The sequence below is a fragment of the Gossypium hirsutum genome, chromosome D01, assembly GCF_007990345.1.
Source record: "Gossypium hirsutum isolate 1008001.06 chromosome D01, Gossypium_hirsutum_v2.1, whole genome shotgun sequence".
Lineage (NCBI taxonomy): Eukaryota > Viridiplantae > Streptophyta > Magnoliopsida > Malvales > Malvaceae > Gossypium > Gossypium hirsutum.
Window position 1 is genome coordinate 18,139,559 of NC_053437.1, and position 16,991 is coordinate 18,156,549.

A 16,991-nucleotide genomic window follows, 5' to 3' on the forward strand; every position below is an offset into this window, starting at 1 on the left:
GTAATTGCCATCTATTCTACTTCATTAGTCGAAAAAGCCATTTTAGCTTGAAGTGTCTGTTTCTAGCTAATGGCACAATTCCCAAAAGCAAATAGGTAACCTGTGAGAGACATTTTTCAATCTAAGTCTCTAAGATTTTCCATGTATTGGCTAACAACACTAAAAACATGTGAAATATCGAGAAGAGTGCATACTATTGCATACATCAAGCTTCCAACTGCGCTTGAATAAGGTACTTTTGACATGTACCTTTCATCTTCTTCATTCTGTGGGGAATCTGAAATTGAAAGTTTAAAGTGTGCAACTAAAAGAGTACTTACCGGTTTTGCATCTTGCATCTCAAATCGCTCAAGGATCTTCTTGATGTACTTTTGTTGTGATAAAAACAATTTCCCAGAATGTCTATCTCTAAAAATTTCCATCCCCAAAATTTTTTTGCTGCACCTAAATCCTTCAACTCAAACTTAAAGTTAACCATGGTTTTAAGGTGATCAATTTCAGATGCATTCTTAGCCACAATTAACATATCATCAACATAAAGCAACAAGTATATTAAAAAACCATCATCAAGACATTGTAGATAAACACAACTGTCATATTTACTTTGAGAAAAAGCAATACTCAACATGAATGGGTCAAACTTTCTATACCATTACCGAGGAGACTGCTTCAAACCGTATAAAGACTTTTGTAAGAGACGAACATGAGTTTTTTACCTTCAATTTTGAAGCCTTCTGGTTGTTGCATGTAGATCTCCTCCTTAGGTTATCATGAAGGAAAGCAAGCTCTACGTCTAACCGCTGTAAGTCAAGACTATTTGATGCAAAAAGGGCCAAAAGCATCCAAATGGACATATTTTCACAACTGGAGAGAAAACATCAAGAAAATCAACTCTCTCTAATTGACTATATCCCTTTGCAACTAGTCTTACCTTGTACCTAGTATCATTAAGACCTGAACCTTCCTTCTTTTTAAACACCCATTTGCAACCAATGATTCTTTTACGGTTGGAAGGTTTAACTAGCGTCCAAGTCTCATTCTTTTGAAGGCTTGAACTGGAGGTTTGAACTATCTCATAATAATACGTAGGATTGGTTGAATCAATGCTCTCAGCAACAGTAAGAGCATAAGCCACTAGGTTTCCTTTACAATATTTTTGTAGTGGTCGTATTTCTTACCTTTTTCTTTCATGAGTCTATTTATAATTAGTTAACTGAGATGGACAGAGTGCCTGAGGGTCGCATGGAACCACAAATAGATCTAAAACAACTTCAAACTTGCCAGAATCATAATTTTTTGTGTCGTTGCGATGTTGTGAACCTCTTCGTCAAGATAAGACTTTTGTTCGTCGCTTCGTTCTAACGCTAGGCATTTGCTCGTTGTGACGTCACCCGTTTTTTTAGCTTTTGACGCCACCCTGCTTGAGATACTCTCATTTGTTGTGTCTTTAAAAGTAAAAGTCCCATTTTCTGATCGAAACATGACAGATTCATCAAAAGTAATATTTGTACTAACAATTATCTTGTTAGATTTCAAACACCACAACTTAAAACCTTTCGTACCAACAGAGTATCCCAAAAAGATGTATTTAACGACCTTTGGTTCAAGCTTTCCCTCGCTAACTTTAAAATAAGCAGGACAACCAAAAATTCTAATATTAAAATAATTGGTAAGATTACCTAACCATATCTCCTCTGGAACTTTACCATTCAATGCTCGATAAGGACATTGATTACCAAATAACTTACCAAGTTTATGGCTTCAGCCCAAAATTCCTTAACTAAGCCTGCATTAGAAAGTATACATTGAGCCTTTTCCGGCAAGGTTTTGTTCATTCTTTCTACAACTGTATTCCAATGCTGAGTTCCAACAACAGTTTGATGTTTTTCAATTCCTTCCCATTTTTAGAAATCATTAAACTCTAATGAACAAAACCCAATACCATAATTTGTTTTCAATCGCTTTATAGATTTTTTGATTTTTTTCTAACAGTGTCTTCCACTATTTGAAGATTTTGAAAACTTTATTTTTCTGTTTTAAGAAATAAACCCAAAGTTTTCTAGACTGGTCATCAATAAAAGTTAGGAAATATTTATTATCTCCTTTTGAGATGTCAGAGGATGGACCCCATAAATTGGATTGAATGTAATCTAAAGTCCCTTTTGTTCTGTACACTACTCGCAGAAACCTAACTTACCAACATCAGTGTGTTTGAGAAGATCTCTATTGCACAAGACTATAATACCTTTTTCACTTCGTTTGGTTGAATTAGAATCGGTGAAGATGACCTCTACGTGCCAAATTTTGGTAGAATCGAAATTGGTGGAGAAAGAGTCACTTCGTTTCATCATGACGTCAAGTGTCTTCTCGTCACGACGTGGTGGCGATTTTGGCTTTTCTTCGGTAATCGTAATCGTACTAGTGACCATTGACCCTTATAGAACGTATAGACTGCCTGTTGTTTTGTCCTCTCATCACAACAAGATCCCCGCATGAAAATTTTAATCCATTTGACTTAATGACTATCCTGCAACCATTATATCCCAATGAGATAAGATTTTTCTTTAATTCTGAAACATACTTGACATCTGACGGTGCCTAAATAATTATGTCATGCATCCTAACTTGTATTGTTCCAATTCTGGATATTTTAAATGGAGAGTTATTACCGATCAACACAACTCCACCTTCAACTAAATGGTACATGGAGAGCTATTCCTTGTTAGGACACATGTGATAAGAGCACCCTGAACCTAAGATCCATTTGGAAGTAAGATGAAACTTTCGTTTGTTGACACTAATAAGAAATCACCACCTTTTTCCTCAACTACACTAGCATCAACAACTTGACTTTCTGCTTATCTTTCTCGTCATTTTCGGCATCCCTTTTGATTCCATTTTGAAGTTTCCAACATTCTACCTTAACATGGCCCACCTTTTTACAATGGCCACAATATTTTTCACGGTTTCTAGATTTGCACCTTGCTTAGACCTATTTCGATCTATATTTCTAGTTTGTTGTCTGCCTCTTGCAACTAGAATTGAGGCCTACCTGTCTGATTTTTTATTTGGGCCTAACTCGTTGTCGAGTTTATCGTTACTTAGAAGATTCCCTTCACATCCTTGAACGACAAATGATCTCTCCTATAAATCAGAGTTTCCGTGAAAGTTTTCTAAGAATAGGGAAAATAGTATAACAACAACATAGCTTGATCCTTATCACTAATCTCTGCTTCGAGATCCTTTAAGTCATTAAGAAGGGTAACAAACTCACTAATACGAGTTCTAATAGACTCACCTTCAGTTATTTTGAATGTGTAGAGATGTTGTTTTAATACTAACCTATTGGCGAAAGATTTCATCATATATAAGACTTCTACTTTCTTCCATCACGCAGACGCTGTTTTCTCCTTCAAAACCTCTTGTAACACATTATTCGTGAGGCATAATAAAATAGTGGATATAGCCTTTTCATTGAGCTCTTCCCATTCTAACTGATCCATATCTACGAGCTTTTTCCCTGTAACAACCTTCTTTTTCAAACCAATTTGAACCAGTATTACTATCATCCGAACTTGCCACAAAATAAAATTTTCAGTTCTGTTGAACTTTTCGATATCAAACCTTGACGCTACCATATTTGAACAGGTTGGCTGCGAAAATTGAACTAGCTCTGATACTAGTTTGTAAGGGATAAACCTGATTAAAGAACGAACAAAGTGAAGAAAATAAGAATCGAAAAGATTGAACTTGCAAATTTTACGTGAAAAAACTTCTCAAAAGAAGATAAAAAACCATGAAAAAAAAGAGATTTTACTATATTAAAGGAGAATACAAAATATAGAGTGAATTAGAAGAAAAACCTAAAGCCCCATAAGAAAGGCCCTTCGGAACAAAGAATAAAATTCTTTCAATCTAAATATTTTTGTTGTGTAAAACCTAGAGTAGTTAAGGCCTATTTATAGGCTAAAATTCATAGCATATATGACTACAACAACTCTAAGTTAATTAGATTTTAAGTGGGAAAGTAAAAATAGAGTTTAAGTAGGAGAAGAAAATCCAAAATCAACTTTGGTCAAAATAAGAGGCATTTTCCCACACGTGAGAAGAAGATGAATAGCTAAGTGATAATGTTTATTTTCTCTCACAAACTAATATGTATGTATATTAAGTAATTAAACCAAAAGCCACTCATCCTATGGCTATTCACTCACTTAAGGTAAATTAGTGGAATCTTATGATAATCACCAAGCCAATCTACTAATATAACTTAACCAAGGTTTAATTGTTTTATGATCATTATTTTAATTTCACATTAATTCCTTGTTCAAAGTTTTATCAAAGCTCTTCATTTTACTCACCTTGTAATTTAGTCTTTGTACTACTTAATCCCATATTTAATTCATATACTTTTAGTTTCAACTTTTTGGACGACTTGTCTTAACAAATTTAGTCCTGAAATTGACTTCTCTGACACTAACAAAAATCAGGTTAATACACATTTGATTCACTAAATCTTAAATTGCATTTCACAATAGGATTATGATAAAGTACGATTACAAGTGGAATATAAGATTACCTTGTTTGGTTGGAATGTAAAATTCATGTGTTTGGTTGACAAAATATAAGATTACCTAAAAGTAAATTCTATTAAATTCTCCTTATTATAGAATTTTTATTTTTATAAGTTTAGCATTTTTTAGTCTTAATTTTTTAATAAAATTATAATAACTTAATAAATTTATTTATTTTTATTACACATTTATTTTATCAAATGGATTTTTTAGACTAAATTTATTTTTTAGTCTTAATTTTTTAATAAAATTATAATAACCTAACCATTGAACCTAATCATGATAGTTTATTTATATGGTTTATAATTGTTTATTTTAGTTTAATTTAGAGAATTTGGTTTACTTTTAATATAAAAATTGGGTTTAGGAGTTTTAGGGGTGTTTTAAGGAATTTAACTCTAGTGAGCTTGGGAATTTTGTTAGCATGGTATTTGAAAATGTTTTTGTCTATGGCATGTTGAAAATTAAACCAACTTTTAAAAAATGATACTGAAAAGGCTTTTAATTTTACAATAAGGATTGATTTGTGAAATGGTCAAAATTTTGGGTGTTTATGACGCAGGTTTACAAAATTTTAAAATTCAAACTTTTTCTCCTTTCTTCTACAGCAAACTGACGTTAGCTTTTTCTTTTGCTTAGTTTGTGTCGTCCAATGTTCTCCCTTGCTTTCCCATTCAAATTTAAATTCTGAAACTATATTCCTTTGATTTCTATCAACCTCTATAAATTTCAAGAAAAACACTAAAAATACCAAAGATTTCTCCATTTTCAAGTTTGTGGATTTTTCAAGTTTTCGACCAGTAGTTCGTTTTTCTTCCATTGAAGGTAACAATTCATCTAACCATTAATTTTTAATGTTATTTAGCCTTTAAAATTGAGTTTTTAGCCATTAAATCGTACGTTTTTAAGTAAAAGCCAAAAATTGGGTCATTAAGGGTGGAATTCGGGATTTTTGGAAAAAACATGGTTTCAAAGTGTTTTTCAATTATTTTTGGTAAGGTTAGACTGTTTCTAAACTTACTTTGAAGTTTTGTTAAACATTTCTTGAGTTTTAGTGAAATTCGTGAAAATTTTCATAAACAAGTCAAAAATTTTAATACAATGAATTGAGTAGTTTTGTGTAGTTTAAAGGTTGAGAATCAGTCAAAGGTGAATAATTAGATGAACGGAATCAGTTTTAGGCAAAACGATTGAGTATAGAATGAGATATTTGGAATCCAAGTTTGTTATGTCGAAGATTTCAGTTACCTGAGAATTTAGCTTAGGCTTGTGCTTTTTATTATTGTTTAAGGTGAATCCTTAGCTGATTGTTGATTGTGTTATTGTGTGAATTATTGTGTTGAAGCTTCGGATTAATTAAGACCTTCTATGAGCTAAGTAAATGTTAGTTTGAGCTTTCAACATTGCAAAAGCGTTCTAGTGAGTATTTAGAATAGCTTCTTGTGGACATGATTTAATGCGTTAATTGGGAATTTAGAAGTAGCCTAAACCCCTACTATAAATTTTGAGTGTAAGCTTTCTCATATGTTTGATTTAATACGTGAATATGTGTTGTGAAATTGTGGATTAAATTGTGATATTATGACATGTGGTATAAGCTTATGATGGTTATTGTGAAAAAGTTTATTGTGGGCATGATATACGTGCCATATGAAAGCGATTATGTCATGAATATAGTGTGATTGTGTAGTAAAAAATTGAAAAAATTGTAAGTAAAATATGTGTTTAATAACAAATATTTTGGCCTTGTAAACCTTAAGACCATTGGATATAGTTGGCATGTCATAGGATTTTGAGTACTCACCTATATTTGTTATATGATTTGGGCATTGAGGCCCTTGGACATGTTGGAGAGAAAAGGGAATGTGAGCTAAGCTCCATTCAACGAGACATGTTTGGTGTGATGGAAAGTGTTAGCTATATGCTTCACTTTTTAGGATATGTTGGACTCTATGAGTAATTTGTTGTGTTGGAGATCCGTGTATCCGATAAGTGGTGATAGAGCTCACTTTTACATTTCATAGCTCAAGTGTCAAATTATATATAAATATGTTTATGAGTATTGTGATATATTCTTAAATGTTAATGTGATTACCATGTAAATGAACTAGTAATAACGCATGAGTGAGTATAATATGACACTGGAGTTGGAACTATTTAGGTTTTGTTATATGGTTGTTTCGTTAATGCTTGATGAATTGTTTCCATAGTAGTTGTTCTAGGCATTTACTGAGCTCATAAAGCTCACCCACTCCTTTTTAAACCATTGTAGATTAGTAGCGTTTCGGTGTAAGCGGTGTGGTTCTAAGGGATTGATCAAAGTGAGAATTTAGTAATACTTCATAGATGATTTATTATTTGGGAAATAAAGGCAATGTAATAGACTTTTTGCTGGTATTTTCCATGGTATTTTGGTTGTTTCCAAAGTTTATTTGTTCTTAGGATTTAAACATTTAAATCATGATATGTTGAATGTTGCTCGGACTTATTCTCGATGCTTGAAACTGTTACTATAGTCGTTTTAACGTTTTTTTGATATGGTAAAAGATGCATATTGAATAGACTTGTGTTGGAATGGTTTGCTTAAATATGCTGAATTTTTACTTTTTGGAGCAGAGGTATCGATATTCGAGTTTTAAAAATAATACCTCTATGATTTTCAAATGTGCAAGAAGTCAGAATCGTAAATGGGTATTGATACCATATCACGAGTATCAATACTCGGGGTAAAATTACCGATACATATTGAAAGGTACCGATAATTTCTTGTGTTTAGTTTTTAGGCGAGAAACAGAATACTATTTTTGTATCGATTTTCTAATCTTTATCTATACCATGTAAGGAAAATATCGATACCCATGTTCTAGTATCGATACCTACGTAGTCAATTTTGAAATTTTGGTAAAGTGGCTCTCATGTATGTACAACTGTTATTAATTGAACAATTAAAATGTGTGTAGCAACTCTTATTGATAATTAGGAGTATACTTGACTTAAAACTCGTGTAAATGCTAAAATGGAAGACATTTCTTTAATAATTAGCTCATTTGTACTGTGTGTGATGTGAGACAGTGGTGTGGTATCCTAATATTCAAGCTGGGTAGCCAAGCCGAGTAAAGAGTGTTACAATATAAACCTCCAAATTTTATATTCTACTTAATATAGCTTGGGGTTCCCACCAAGTTTACTAAGAAGACTATTGTTTTAATAATTTTCTTTCTTTTCTAAAAAAATTGTTAATGTTGTTTGGAAATTTGGGTTTTATTTGTTAACTAAGCTATTATAACTTTATATGTAAATTTTTATGTAAGAAAAAAAAATGACAAAATATTTTATTTTCAAAAAATCAATCTATATAAAGAAACTAGTAACTAAGATTAATCAATCAAATAAATTCAAACCCATGGTTCATCCTTACATCAAAATTCAAAATTTATATAAAAAAAATTCATTTACCTAGAGCATTCGACAATTTTTTTTCAAAAAATAAAAGATCCTTAACAATCAATGTAATAAAACACAAAGTAATATACAGGCAATGGGTAACTGATCTATCGTAATTCAATGTAGCAGATTAAACTAGTTTTTGCACTTGAGGAGCTTGAATATAAGCGTTTTCATTATGATTTAGTTAAGTTTTTATAGTTTAGTTTAAATCCAATAAAAAATGTATTTTGAGTCTTTTGTTGACCTTAAGGGCCGAATGAGGCCTAAAGGTGCGCTAATGTACTTAGTGAGTGTGCAAGAGGCCATCAGAGGGCGTACAAACTCAATACTGGTTGTTGTGTTGCAACACTGGAAGTTCGATGTCCCAACATAGGGAGCTGATAAGCTATAAAATTAACATATTTTAATCCTATTCTTAATGCATTTTTGGATGATTAATTATACAAATTAGTGAATTTTATACTCCTAATCCTTTAAATTCATGTTTCTATACTTAGGAGAGCATTGGGAGCAAAAGGAGCGAAAAACGAGCCAAAATCAAACAAATATAGTTGTTTTCAAGAGCCACACAGACTCACTTCCCATGTGCCAGCCCATGTCTATTTCGCACCCTGCTTCCCAAATACGCGGAAAAAACCCAATTTTTAGGATTTCTGAGCATTCTAAAATCTATAAATACCCATTAGAAGAAGACATAATGGGGCAATCAGAGAAGATCGAAGAAAACACTCGAAGAACACCATTGGAATCAACTTGGAAGTGGATCTCCATCAAGATCGAAGATCTTTTAATTTTTTTCGATATTTTATTGAGTTTCTTTATGTCTTGTGGTTATTCTAACTTTGAGATGCTTCTGTTCAAGATTATGAACTAATTCCCTAGATAACTAGCGAGGATGGAACCTATGATGAATCCTTTTGTTTAATTTTTGTTTTTACACGATAAATATTTGATTCTTGTTCTCAATTATGTATGTTTATTTCGTGTTTTAATATTTTCGAGATATTAATTCATGTTTAACGTGCTTAATTCAGTGGAGCAAAAGTCATTATTTAAGAGTACATCTAGCATAATTGAGTGCAGTTGCATGCAAGCCTAGAAATAGGACGACAAAAATCTACCGGATTAGAGTCAAATCTAATAAGGGAAACCATAGATCGAGTTAATACGATGATAGGGGTCTTAATTAGAAATAGATTTGAATTAATCAACCTACAGTCAGTTGTTCTTACTCTCAAAGAGACATTAACATGTTCTTACTCTCGAAAGAGATATTAACATGATTTAGGGATTTCTACAGATCAAGACACAAGTGAATAAATCGTTTAATTCAGATTCATAATACTAGGTGAAGTCTAGGTGGATTCTTTCCTGGGTATTGTCTATCTCATTGGTTAATATTTGATTATTTCTTTGATTCATTCTCTGTTGCATTCTTAGTTAAATTAGTTTAGTAAATTTAGATTAAAACATATCACCCTCAATTGTCGGCTAAATAATAGAAAAAAGGTAATTACTAATAATCTATATTGTAAATTTAGATACAATATTCTCTACTCACCGTAGCTATACTATTATTCGATAGGTGTGCTTGTCTTTGTCGTATTTATACTTAGTTTTGTGACCATCAAGAGATTAATGCAAGAATCTCGAGACTGCCTTCGGTGTCACGACATAGCCATTGGATGTCACGAAACACCTCGCGAAGTAGTTTGTTAAGTTCAATGGTTTGCAAGACGAAGATCCAAATACTCATTTGGCCAATTTCCTGGAAATCTACGATACTTTCAATATTAATGGAGTTACTGACGATGCCATTAGTTTACGTTTATTCCCTTTCTCATTGAAGAACAAAGCTAAGTAGTGGTTGAACTCTTTATCATGAGGTTCCATCACCACATGGGCTTAAATGACTGAAAAGCTCTTTCTGAAGTAATTCCTACCGACTAAGACGACCAAGTTAAGGAACGACATCTCTTCCTTTGTGCAAATCAATTTTGAAATGTTATATGATGCATGGGAGAGGTATAAAGACTTATTGAGACAGTGCCCTCACCATGGATTACCTCTATGGCTACAGGTTCAAACCTTTTACAACGGTTTGAACCCCTCAACTAGATAGTTGATTGATACAGTAGTCGATGGTACACTTAACAATAAAACACCCGAAGCAACTTATGAATTTATAGAAGAGATGGCACTGAATAATTATCAGTGGCAAGTCATGAGGATGAAGCCGATGAAAGCAGCCAATGTTTTCAACTTAGATGCAGTCACCATGTTATCGAATCAGGTAGAACAATTAAATAAAAGAATTAATGTTTTTTATGTTTCTATGCAGGTACATCCAATGATACAATGAAACACAAATGGAGGTGGAACGAACAACCCAGAATGTTTACCCTTCGCTCCTAGCATAGAGAACGAACAAATAAATTATATGGATAATAATTCTAGGCCTCAAAATAACCCTTATAGTAACCACTATAATGCAGGTTGGAGGAACCATCCCAATTTCTCTTGGGGTGGTTAAGGAAATTAGAGAGTACAACCCCTCCGGGTTTCCAACAACAACCTTACCAGCAAGAGAATAAGCCAAACCTTGAGGAGATGCTGATGAAGTTTATCTAGGTGTCAGAAACGCGTTTTCAAAACACTGAGGCAACACTAAAGAATTAAGAAGCATCAATTCAAGGACTCGAGAACCAAATAGATCAGCTTGCTAAGTTAATTTCAAAACGACCATGAGGTAGTTTGCCTAGCAATATTGAAACAAACCTAAGGGAGCAGCTTCATGCAATTACTGTGCGAGATGAAGAAGGGTTAGTTGAAATTGAACCAGAACCAAGGCAAGAAATTGTGGTAAATAACAATATGGTTGAGGTAAGCCAGAAAGAGCAAAATCCGGTTGTTAAGGAATATAAACCTCGAGTGCTATATCCTAATGCAATGAAGAGAGACTAGACAAACAAAAAATTCGGTACAATTATTAAAATCTTAAAGAAATTACATATTAAATTATTATCTGTTGAAGCTCTTTCGTAGATATGCTTGTTAAAATCGATAAATTTATATTTCCTGTTGACTTTGTTGTATTAGACATGGATGAGGGTAGTGAGGTACCTTTAATTTTAGGGCGACCCTTTTTAGCAACTGGTAGAACCATAATTGATGTTGGTATAGGCGAGTTGGTACTTCATGGAGGTCACGAATCGATTACTCTTCAAGCTCGTGATTCTGTTAGAACATCTAGTGATCAAGATGATTTTAAATCTTCTGTTAATGTTAGTGACCATGTGGCTCAACCTTCTTTGTAGGAAACCTCTCGAAAAAATGTAATGGAGTCATGTTCCAGTCAATGCAACAGAAACAGAATGATTTATGATAAACGAATGTTGCAAATCGATAAACTAGATGAATAGCGAACACATGTTAAGGAGAAAATGAAAAGCACGATGAAGAGCCAAAGAGACGCCATGATGAGCATATGAATGGAACGAACAAATTTAAGGTTGGGGACAAGGTATTGCTAGACAAAACAGATCCATGAATTGCCACTTCGGAGCTTGATGCAAACGGATCAAACCCTTGTACTGAACATCTTCCTATACAGTACAGTCACGGCAACTCATTCTGAATTTGGCACATTTAAGGTAAACGATACTTGACTCAAACCTTACTTTGATAATAGAATTTATAGAGAGAAATAGAAGTGTTAACACTCCTAGAGTCAGTTGTTCTTACTCTCGAAAGGGGTTTTAATTAGAAAGATATTTCAATTAATCAACCTAGAGTCAATTGTTCTTACTCTCGAAATAGATATTAACATAATTTAGGGATTTTTACGGATCAAGACATAAGTGAATAAATCATTTAATTTAGATTCATAATAATAGGTGAAGTCTAGGTAGATTCTTTCCTGGGTATTGTCTATCTCATTGGTTAATATTCGAGTATTTCTTTGATTCATTCTCTGTTGTGTTCTTAATTAAATTAGTTTAGTAAATTTAGATTAAAATACATCACACTAAATTTTTAGCTAAATAATAGAAAAACGGTAATTACTGATACTTTTATTCCTCGTGGATACGATATTCTCTGCTCACCATAGGTATACTATTGTTCAATAGGTACACTTGTCTTTTTCGTATTTACAGTTAGTTTTGTGACCATCAAGAGAATAATGCAAGAATCTTGAGACTGCCTTCGGTGCCGCGACACAGCCATTGGATGTCACAAAACACCTCTGAAGCAATCTTGAACCTGAGCATACTGCCTTCGATTTCGCGACATAGGCACTAGGGTGTCACGAAATTGGTCCTGTACGGGTAACACTTACGAGCTAGGGGCATTTTTGTCTACACAATCAAAAGTTAAATACAAGAGCTTCAGCTGACCTAGGGTTGAGGACGACGGTAACCCTAACTCTATAAATAGGCTCTTAAACACTTACAGTTCTTGTCATTAGTGTTCTTTGGAGAACTTGATTTGTAGATGCAATCAAACTATTTTGGATTTCTGCAGTTTCACCAATCAAATAATATTAGGATTCTCTTAAGCCTTATTCTTGATTTATTATTTGTACATATCTTATTTATCAAGTTTATTGTGTTTATGGATTCCACGAGGAACTAATCTTCTTATGAATAATTAATTGTTTTGTAGGGATATTTTAATGGGTCAGCTGTTCAGGAATGGAAGAATCTAAATCCTACGTCTGACAACCCTAAGAAGTCATCAAGGTGGGAATTAACCCAATTTTGGTACGGCCTACCCATGAACACCTTAACCCTGAATCGTTCTAAACTATGAAGTCAAAAGATAAGTAGTTCTTGCCGACTTAGTATTTCATTGGAAAAATTTGAATATCCTGTTGAGCTAATTACCCATGTTTAGATTTGATTAAGTTTAGGTTTTACTTGTTTGAAGTTAACTTTATTTATGCAATTCTTTTTCTTTTTTCATAAAAACCCAAAAATCTCTTTTTTTTATGTTTTATCGTAATATTATTTGTCTAAATTACTAATTAATTCTATTTGCATTTAGGATAACTTTAATCTAGTACTCACCTCCCTTGGGTACAATCCTCGGAGTACTCACCTACTTTGTTGTAACTATATTACAACCTAACTTGTATATTTGTGGACACCTTCTGAATTCCACATCTTTAGTTGCAGTATTCACACTCTAGACGTTAGTACGTCCGGAGGCAGTTAGTAACTTTGTCTAAAATTTTAGATTCCACCTAGAATCTTAGATAACCTAAGGAAGAGGTCATAATGATATAACACCTCATATTATGACATCTTGACACTATTCAAGAATGTGAGATTATGAGATGGTCGAAATGTTGAGAATTCAAACATCATAAGTTAATTCCAAAATGTAACATTATGGGACATAATGTGAGATTCCGCAAACTAAAAACACCTTAAAGGGATTTTTTTAGTTTATTATAACAATATTTTCATCCAAATATTTCTCTCTCATAAATATTATATGGGTTTCAATGCAAGCATCAATGTAATATTTATTAACTCCATTTTCAAAAAAAATTTCCACCAATTACTTAATTACCTTCCACTTCAAAGATTTATTACTACCTCATGTAAAGAATATAAGCAGTCCGTAGATTTATCATTTTTTCATTACGATAAAACTATCACTTATTCCTTTAATCACATTTTTAATTATTATTCTCTAATTTCTAACAAGATCCTCCTCTCACCCCCTTCCACAAAAAAAAGGGAAATACAAGTTGAAATCAAATTTTGAATAGGAGCAGAGGAAAAGGAAGCCACTCTAAGAATGATGCCAACGTCCACTATGTTTTAAGATAAATATCAAATGCTTTTTTTGGGTTCTTGAATGAAGATAATATAATGAACAAAGAAGGAAGAAACAATTCAAACAAAACTATTGAATATTTATTTTAAAACAATGTTTAGTGTGAATACAACAATATATTACTTATGGCATAGCACAAAACTACATAATGAGGGCCTTAAGTGTTTGGTATGTTTAGTGGAAAGCACTCTTAGTGTAGCCAATGTTGGGTGTTTGGTTGAAATCTCGTGTGCCCAATTGTGTTTTGTAAGGTTTACTAAGGGATAAGCTTTATAATTAACAATAGTTAAGTGTATAATTACAATATGTGCTAAAACGAACATAGGTTAAGTGATAGGCTAGAAAGTGAAGTTGTGAATAATTAGATAATGGGGGACCTAAGTGTAACCGTTGATGTTATTAATAAGTTGAAATAGTGAAACAAGAACCTAACACTCAAGTGTTATGTCACTAACAAGTTCAATGAATTTAAGTGTAATATTTATAAGTCCCTTAATAAGGGAAACTTTGTAAACACTAGAGGAAAATGAGTGTAATTCGATCAAAGAATTAATGAATTTTTAACTTATATGCATGCTTAAAAATGAGTAAAAGAACTAATAAGTGGTAATTTCCTTAATAGAGTAAAGTGATTAAGTGAGTGAAAGCACTCTTGGGCTTATTGGATAAGATGAACAACTAAAGAGAATTAAATTCTCACTAGTTAGTGACTCATACAATTGAAACCTCATAATTGATAAAGACTCTATAATAAGTGCCAGAATTGGTAAAATAGGAAATTTTAGTGTATTGCCTCATTAAATTTTAGTGCCCTTTGATCTTAACATGTTAATGGTTTAAACGTGTAGGTAGAAGACCTTTCCAAAAAGCTAGTTACCGTGTCAATGATGGATCACATACTTGAGCAAGCCTTGAAGGACATGGAATGATTAATTTGTAATAATTGTAATTGGAGGGTTGAATGGGCATGTACATGACTAAGTGTATTGCCTTATTAAATTTGTAAATATTGAGATTTTTTGTATGTGTAATATATTTAACACTTTCAAGTTAAATATTTTAGTGTCAAATTGATTTGACCTTGTTTATAAGACAAATGTGTGTTCAAATGGGTGTTTATAAGGTTCTTAAATGAATTGAAACTTATTGATATGATTTGATGATGTTTAGAATTGATTTGAAGTGGTTTTCAACTGATTTTTCTTTAGAGGACTCAAGTTTCGGAACATGTCCTTGCATGTATTGAAACATTCAAATCAATCGCTTAAAATCTACAGTTCTAGACTAAGGTACCAATACGTAAAGCATAGGTATCAACACATTGCCCCAAGACAAGTGCCACTGCATTGTTCAGGTCATTTTAGGCTCCTAAAAGTTTCGAAATCACTTTAAGATGTTCGTAAAGCTTCAAAATTATTTTATCTTATTGCTAAGATATTATTAAATTGTTTTAATCTTTCATTTCTTAAATGCTACTAAGATTTTTGTTATACATGTGGTCTAGTAAGTCTCCTATCCATACCAAATGTTGGGATGGTTAAATGAAGTTACATCCACCTCATCTTCCCAACTGCACATTACATGTTGTTGTTAGGAAATTATTAGAAGAAGAATTTTGAGATGTTTAATTGAATATCTTGGGAAAAAAGCCAAGCACAACAGGTTTGCAACAACTCTATCTACACACTTATGAATATTAAGTTCATATGATTACCCCTCCCCTACAAACCATTAGCTAATAAATCTCAAATAGAAATATCACAATCATTCAAAGTTGATAAAATACGTTCTATCATGATTATGCAATCTACCACCTTTTCACAAAGGAAAACATAATTTCGTTAAGTCCTCAACTACTAGTCATGGGAGATCACAATTCAATCTTAGTTTATATAAAGGATTCCATGACTTGGGTCATCTACACTCATCCAAATTGCAAAAAATAACTGGTTAATCTTTAACAGTTTCCACTTAAGTCATCATCAACCTAAACATCAATTAGACTCAATGAAAAACTACTAAGATTCACGTGAATTACAACCTTCCAGCATAAATTAAGTCTGTGATACCATTTGAAAATCCACAAATCCTCCTCAGACATTCCATCCTCCTAGCATACATTTTGGTTTCCATAATTGAAACCACATCAGGATCTTTTTCCTTCAATAAGTGTCGAAGCAAAAGAAATTCCTATGGGTTCGTAAACCCACACAAATTCCAAAGTATTAGTCTTGTGGTTCTCAGTGGCACTACCTCATAGTGCATACCAATTCATCATAGGCAGAGATTATAAGAGTGCCCTTTTTATGCAACTTATGGATTGGTAAGTTAATACCTGTTAATCCCCTACCATTATTCTCTAGATTAAGTTGTCTTGGAACTTTTATTATTCCTTTTCCATATGGCCTGACTATTCTTTGAAACATTCAAAATAATCCTCTCAACAATTTCCTTTTCAACTCCCTAAAAATCAAAGTTTTCCTATCATAATTAGTAGAGATAAGATCCCCATCATAATCTTGGAACAAAAGTAAATGCTAACCAAAATTCTATAGTGCACACTCTAATTCTCTGTTATGATGTCTTGTTGGGCTAAATTAATTAAAAGAAATTATCACACAAATTTGAGAAAAGTGTTGTCTTCTTTAGTGATACGAATCATGGACCATAAAAGAGTGATTCATAAGGGTTTGTTTTACATAGTAGTCTAATCAAAAGATGTCATGCATGTAAAATGAAATTGAAGCTTAATATTTTCATTCCAAACTTCATTTCTAACCATTTTGAATTGGTTCATGACATTTATAAGGTCAAAACATGGAAGGAAGAAGCTCGTTAGATGAATTTTATTGTTATTGAAAACTTTCCATCTTTGGCGAAACTTTCCGTTTTAGGATTTTTTATTATTTTTATTTTTGTCTTTAAAAACTTTATATTTTGATATCTTTTTCATTTTGGAAACTTTCCTTGCTTTTCGAAAAAATTTCTAGAAAATGAAAAACTACTCACTTTCTTATTTTTTGAGAAATCCAATCCCATCCTGCCCCCCTGAAACATCATTTTGGAAAAGTAAATAATTCTTTGGAGTCATATTTAAAAGATGTATCCACATTTCCACTCAAA

The 16,991-nt window shown here is 32.6% G+C and overlaps 1 non-coding gene across 1 annotated transcript; it reads right to left on the reverse strand.

Moving 5' to 3' along the window:
• Nucleotides 1-9,978: 9,978 nt before the first annotated feature.
• LOC121214109 (small nucleolar RNA R71) lies at nt 9,979-10,085 on the reverse strand. Its single transcript, XR_005909696.1, has one exon. It is a non-coding gene; the product is annotated as a small nucleolar RNA R71 (small nucleolar RNA).
• Nucleotides 10,086-16,991: the final 6,906 nt, after the last annotated feature.